Source organism: Aegilops tauschii, chromosome 7 (genome assembly GCF_002575655.3).
Source record: "Aegilops tauschii subsp. strangulata cultivar AL8/78 chromosome 7, Aet v6.0, whole genome shotgun sequence".
Lineage (NCBI taxonomy): Eukaryota > Viridiplantae > Streptophyta > Magnoliopsida > Poales > Poaceae > Aegilops > Aegilops tauschii.
This window is the reverse complement of record NC_053041.3, coordinates 95291576-95298508: the sequence shown is the minus strand read 5'-3', so window position 1 is coordinate 95298508 and position 6933 is coordinate 95291576. Positions and strand designations below refer to the sequence as shown.

At 45.7% G+C, this 6933-nt stretch overlaps 1 long non-coding RNA gene across 1 annotated transcript; it reads left to right on the top strand.

Moving 5' to 3' along the window:
• Window positions 1–249: 249 nt before the first annotated feature.
• Window positions 250–1716, top strand: LOC120969802 (uncharacterized). Its single transcript, XR_005764182.2, has 2 exons — window positions 250–582; window positions 1367–1716. It is a non-coding gene; the product is annotated as an uncharacterized lncRNA (long non-coding RNA).
• Window positions 1717–6933: the final 5217 nt, after the last annotated feature.

The following is a 6933-nucleotide window of genomic DNA, read 5'->3' as shown; positions in this document are numbered from 1 at the left end:
TATGTTGGTTGGCTCGCGTGAGGCCATGGGTGTGTGCGCCTCGTGTAAATTACTCATACTCCTACGTGCAAACCCGATTGTGCTCCGACCACTGACAGTGTTGCGTGGAGAACGTATCCTGTGCACCAGCTTAATTGGTGCTACGGATGCGCCGGCTGATTCTGGGCCACTGGATGGAGAACAGACAGGCTGGATGTTAGTACCCGGTGGCAGCTGGTACATTTCGCACAATGGACCTTGTAAAGGAACTCAACTGCGCAAAGCAGCCCTTCCAAGATCCCATTGTCTTCTTCCCTTTGCTCTGCTCGTACCTGTACACCGGCGATTTGCAAGCTAGGGTTAGCAATTTGCTCTGTCGCCTCTCTCCCCTCCGTCCCCTTCTCTGCTGGGCCACTCGACCTCTCCCCCCTGGTCATGTACCTAGTTTCAGCGTCGTACAAGCGCCAGCGCCGCTCCTCTCCCCTGAAACGGCCGAACCGCCGGCGAGCGCATACATGTATCGCCGCCATGCTGTAGGTCCAGGCAATGTCGACCCAGCCATCGCAAAGAAGACAGCCATCTTCTGCAGCTTAAGGTATCAAGGTATGATCTCCTATTCGATTATCCAAAGTATTACGTTTCTTCCCATCTGTCAGTTTTCCCCAATTGCAGCAATGGACTAGAATCAGGCAAAAGGTGTGCTCGTTGTTCCTATACTTAATTCGTAAACAGTATCTATATCTTCTGCAGGCTATAAAGTAAGATTTGTGCATGAATGCTATGACTTGTATGTGAAAAATGGTTACGAGCCTGGAGTAGATTATATTTTGTTGTGTGTTCTTTTGATTCATTTTGTTGATCTTAAATCGAAACTGCACTTTGATGTCCAGTTGAACTTTCTGAAATCATTAGTAGTTCTTCTTATTCATGATTTTTTACTTGTTGCAATCCACTTTCTAACAATGCTTTCAAAATCCCCTGAAAAAACAATGCTTTAAAATCAACAATAATGATCTGGCGTACATTCCTGGAGTCATCTCAACAATTCTTGATACATGTAACTCTAATACCTGTAAATTTTAATTCTAGGTATGCACTTGCTTTCATTGGATGATTCTGAATAGGTTATCAAAGCTAGTTAGAGGCTCCTGTGTCAGTGCTAATGATGTCCCAGAACACATCTAGAAGGAACCATGCTGCGATTTCACATCTTCTCTCATGGTCGATCATCAAGCGCTCTTGCTTGGCGATATTTATTTGGCTGTTGATTTAGCTTGTACTCTGGCTATCATTATTTTTGTTCAACTTTCTTATCCAACCAGATAATTTTGTTGACCTTTCATATTGGATATGCTTCTAAAAATACATGATGTTCCTATTTTTTCAGGTATTGTCGGCATGTTCAGTTGCAAGCTCATCTCTAGCGAAAACAAAAAGTTCGCTGTGCAGACTAATGTTGTAGTTGTATCCACTTTGTCTCTTTCAGCCAACAAAGATATCTCTGTTAGATGACGATGGGAGCTGCATGGTGCTCAACCTATTGCTCAAGTCAGGATATGTTGGCATCTGAAACGAAGTGTATCTATTGTAATAAAGTGACTGCTAATAGAGCACAGCAGGCCTTCTTTTCAAGAGTTGTGTACAACAAAGCTATCCTTGTGAAATATGTTACATCATATATATGTACACAATGTTTGAATCCGACATTGCATATGACAGCGGGCCTTCTTTGATGCATCTGTTATTCCTTTTCTAAACATATTATATTTCTCGCATAGCATTTATTCAGTTGTCATGGCTTCAGTGCAAGGTTAGAAACTACACTTATTTTTTTGGTTGCTTATTTCAGCACAAAATTCAGAATAGAAGGCCCAAGTAGAATCTGAAAAGGGCATGACAAAGACAATAATACCAACTGCAGTCTAATTTCTATTTTGGACATCGCAAATGCACACACATCAATATGAGAAGGCTCATATATACGAGAAGTTCAATGATATCCACCGTAATCAGTAATCAGGAGAATATTCTTAGCTCTTTTTTCGTTGCGCCTGTGGAATAAATATGTAACTCACGATCTAAATAAAGAAAGCAACTCAGCTTGTTAGGAATTTGCGGCGGCGTTGAATCTGAGCCTGCAACGGCGGCGGCGGTGACCAGGAGTGTGCGTCGGTCCTGCCGAGCCATGGTCAGCACCGTTGTGGACAGTGATAGATTGTGGAGATAGAGGGAAAAGGGATTGCAGCCATCGGGGTGGGAGTTGTGCTGAAGAGATAGGTATAGAACGGGACAGAGCAAGGGAAGGAGTGGAATTTCGGAATGACTTTTGCGCAATTCAATAACTTGACAAGGTCTATTGTGTAAATATACCCGCAGTCAGGTTATGATAACATCCAGTCCGTCTATTCCCAATCCAGTGGCCCATAATCCCTCAGTGTACTGGGTGCACGAGTTGGCTCGTTGCATAGGATACTTCCTCGTGTTGTGTGAGTATGTACCTGGGCATATCTCGGGCCGGGCCAAGAAAAACCCGGTGCAGAAAACTCAGACCCGAGCTTGGTCCGGCCAGACCAACGGGCCCAAGCTTGGAAAAGCCTGGCCCGGCCCAGCCCGACCACGTGCAAGCCCGAGCCGTCCTGATCCGCCCATCGGGCTTGATTTTCAGGCCCGAGCCCGGCCCGATGGCATGGCCAGGTGTGTGTGAGGCCAACGCCAACTATCAACCTCAAACGAACGTTCATTTTGTCTGGATTTTGTCCGTTTGGGTAGGTTAATGGGGCAGCGTCCGGCCATTTTCCTGAATGCACCGGCCGTGCGTTAACATGCGGCCACATCTCGTCCGACATGGCCTTGTGGAGCCCCTGTGTGTACATTTTAACTATGCATATTGTAAAAATAGTCTCACAACCAAATAAATCAAATATTGCAAATAGTTTACAAACAAATAGTTCCACAAAAAAAACACAATCAAATATTTTTACAACCCAATCAAAATGCATCTACTGGTTGCCAATGTGATTCCACATGTGATCAACCAAATAATCTTGGATCTGCGTGTGAGTATGCCAATCATGCATTTCACGATGGAATTGGGCAAACAGTTCAAACGTTGCCGGTTCTTGGTGCTGAGGCTCTAACATTTTCACTCTGAAAATCAAAGCCTTGGTCATATATGTTGTCACCACGCTCATCCTCCATAATCATGTCGTGCATGATCACACAAGCAGTCATCTTCTCCCGAAGCTTCTCGGTGCTCCATGTCAGTGAAGGGTTTCAAACGATACCCCATCGAGATTGAAGCACACGGAAACCACGCTCCACATTCTTCATAGCACTCTCTTGCATTTGGGCAAATCTCCGTCTCTTCTCTCCGTGCGGAATGGCTATTATATTCACAAGAATTGGCCACTGAGAATGGATACCATCAGCTACATAGTATCCTTTGTTGTAATGGTGGCCATTGATCTCAAAGTTGACCTTTGGGGCATGGCCTTCTGCAAGCCTGGCGAACACTTGAGAACGTTGAAGCACATTGATATCATTGTGAGAACCAGCCATGCCGAAAAAAGAATGCCATATCCAAAGATCTTGTGAAGTCACCGCTTCTAGTATGACAATGGCACCTTTGACATGCCTCTTGTACTGCCCCTGCCAAGCAAATGGACCGTTCTTCCACTTCTAGTGCATACCATACATGTTGCCAAGCATGCCGAGAAAACCCCTATCGGCATTGAACATGCATGCCTAAGACGGTTATTCCACCATGGACTAAAAATATAGGTCACTTCTCCAAAGTTGTTGAAAAAACCACATGTTAAGGAAAGGATGTGAAACATAGGCTAAATGGACCCATTTCTGCGCATGCCCTTTTTTATTTTAGATAAATTGCACCATCTTTTTTCCGTGTGCTAGTATGACCAAGTCATGCTTCCATGCCAATTTTTTTGACATGTTCTACGTATTAATGAACTCTTGCCTTCAATAAATGGCTCATAGAAGGGTACATGTGTAATAACGTGCAAAGCTTGTTAAAAGTCAGTAATATTAGGCATGCATGCTTGATATGGTTAAGACACCTTGGAGGAAAAAGATGGGGTTATTCCTCCAAACTCGAAAAACCACTTGTCGAGAAGACCGTGCCAAACATAGGCCAAAATATCATTTTTTGACTTGCGAGAAATGACCCCATCTTTTTTCCATGTGCTACTATGACCAAGTCATGCCTTCACACCAACTAGTTTTCATTTTTTACATGTTTTTAATATTCTTAAATTTTATTTGAGTTAAATTTAAATTATTACATATCAATATGTATACTTTGGGTTAACACACTCGCCTTATATGCTTCCCAATGAAACTCGGAGTCAAGAGGCATTATGTTCCAATGAATATGTTACCAATACCCAGTATTATACCTTCTGATTAAGTCAACTCCATCGCTTTCTTCCATCCAATTCAACCTTTTTCAAAGATCAACCACAACCTCCTCAAGGCTAGGACTTTGTGGCACCCCGGCTCAGAGCAACCGGTTTACCTTGCATTGCTAGCCAAGAGATCAAGTCTTCTGGCAACACACAACAACTTGGTACAGAAAATAACCGCTTTATTGATGCTAGCGGAAACATAGGTCTGATATTACATCAAGTAGCGAGGCCAAGCGGCACACACGGTGCGGCTGAACAGTATGCACATTATTAAATGAACATGAAGGGGCCTCGATCACGGTAACTACGCAGCAGCGGAACGACGACGAAGTGGAACTCCATAGCACAGAGACACCGATGTGGACACGATCTAGACGCGGGAAGCTCTCCGATCCGATACGACTTGCCTGAAATCTGGCATGACACGCCAGGTCAGTACATTGAATGTACTTGCAAGCTCACAACAACATAAGCATAATGGCAAACAATATCATGACATTTAATCAGGTTAATGCAATGCAACATCATACTACTGATGCGGTGAAATCAACTTGTGCACTGAGTCACTCGGACTCTCTTACCAGACGGGTAACCTTGTAACCGAGCGGTGATCATACCTGGATCACAAATGAAACCAACGCTTTGGTTCCCACACGATCATACTCATGATCCCACAAATCATCACATAACCAATGCCAACAATGAACCTTTAGTGTGCAAGATTACCTATTAATGTTGATCCATGGTGTGACTTACTCACGAGCTATGTCCGTAACCGAGGACGCGGCTATCGATAGATTAAAGGGATCTTTACATCTGTGCCCCTGGTTCCTTAGCTCTACTCATTCATTCCCGGGCTCTTAACTTTTGCTCAATTTTCCCCACTCTCTTGCCAGAAACCCACATAACTGGTGAGGGAGTCCTGGATTAAGGGGTCCTCGGGCGTCCGGCCTGTTGACATGGGCCGGACTGATGGGCTGTGAAGGTACAAGACCGAAGACTCTCTCCCGTGTCCGGATGGGACTCTCCTTGGCGTGGAAGGCAAGCTTGGCGTCCGGATATGAAAATTCCTTTCTCTGTAACCGACTTTGTATAACCATAGCCCCCTCCGGTATCTATATAAACCGGAGGGCTTAGTCCGTAGAGACGAGAACGATCATAATCATACAGGCTAGACTTCTAGGGTTTTAGCCATTACGATCTCGTGGTAGATCAACTCTTGTAATACTCATATTCACCAAGATCAATCAAGCAGGAAGTAGGGTATTACCTCCATAGAGAGGGCCCGAACCTGGGTAAACATCGTGTCCCCTGTCTCCTGTTACCATCGACCTTAGACGCACAGTTCGGGACCCCCTACCCGAGATCCGCCGGTTTTGATGCCGACATTGGTTCTTTCATTGAGAGTTTCGCTGTGACGTCGAAGATAGGATTGATGGCTCACCTTGTTGTCAAGGATAGTATCACCTCCGGAGGAGCCCTGGCCCCAGGCCAAACCCTCCGTCTTGGCGGCTTTACCATGACCGCCCGTTCAGCCGTTAAGCCGATGATGACTTCTCGAGTCATCGAAAATCGCCTCCGTGTTGACTCCGAATACTCCAAACGGATGGATTCGACGAAGTTGTCATCTTTAAACGAACTCCTAGACCGCATCGCCGCCTTGGGGGTCGCTACAGACTACGATCGGATTGGGCTTAAACCCGACCAGAGAGAAATCAAATCTCCGCCGATCACCCATCAGATAGCGGTAGTAGAGGAACAAAACAATAACTCTCCCAATATATTGAGGACGAACTATGTTCGGATTTCCGAGCTCGAGGAGCAGGATACCTGTCCGCGGAACGACGCGCCCTGCCCTCCAAACCTAGAATCGGACGACGGGCCTAAAACATCAGTTGATATCCCGGAGCCCGAACCATTAAGTTCGGAAGATTTTCAAACTCCGGATCCCAAATTGGGTCAGGGTTCAGATTTAAAGCCACCCACCCACCCAGCTATACGCGATCTTATGTACATACGACAACAGTCTCAGGAAACGGTCCATCAGTTTTGGGCCAGATTCCTCCTTGTCAAAGACAAGATTAAAGATTGCCACGATGAAGACGCGATCTCAGTATTCTGCAACAATTGCACGGACGAAGGAATCCTCAACGCCATCAACCGCCGTCGCGTATTACACTTTGCTGACTTGGCAACCATAGTACAGAAGTACTGCGCAATGGAAAGCGCCTGGAAAACTCAGGCAGCTCGCTGGGAACCACCGGTTTCAACTCAGCCCCTCGTCCGGGCAAAAAGGACGCTACCTCGTGGGGCGCTCGACCCAATAGTAAATAAATCTAAGCCCATTACGGGGCGCGGAACTGTTCTGGAGGGATGGCTCGATAGGCCATGCAAAATACATACAACACCGGATACCACACCAACCCATAACCTTAGAGCATGTTGGATACTCCGGCAAGTGGCCAAGAGTGGCGAGGATCTCCTCACCAAAAATACCCCAGAACAACACCCCCGGAAGACAACGACCTCA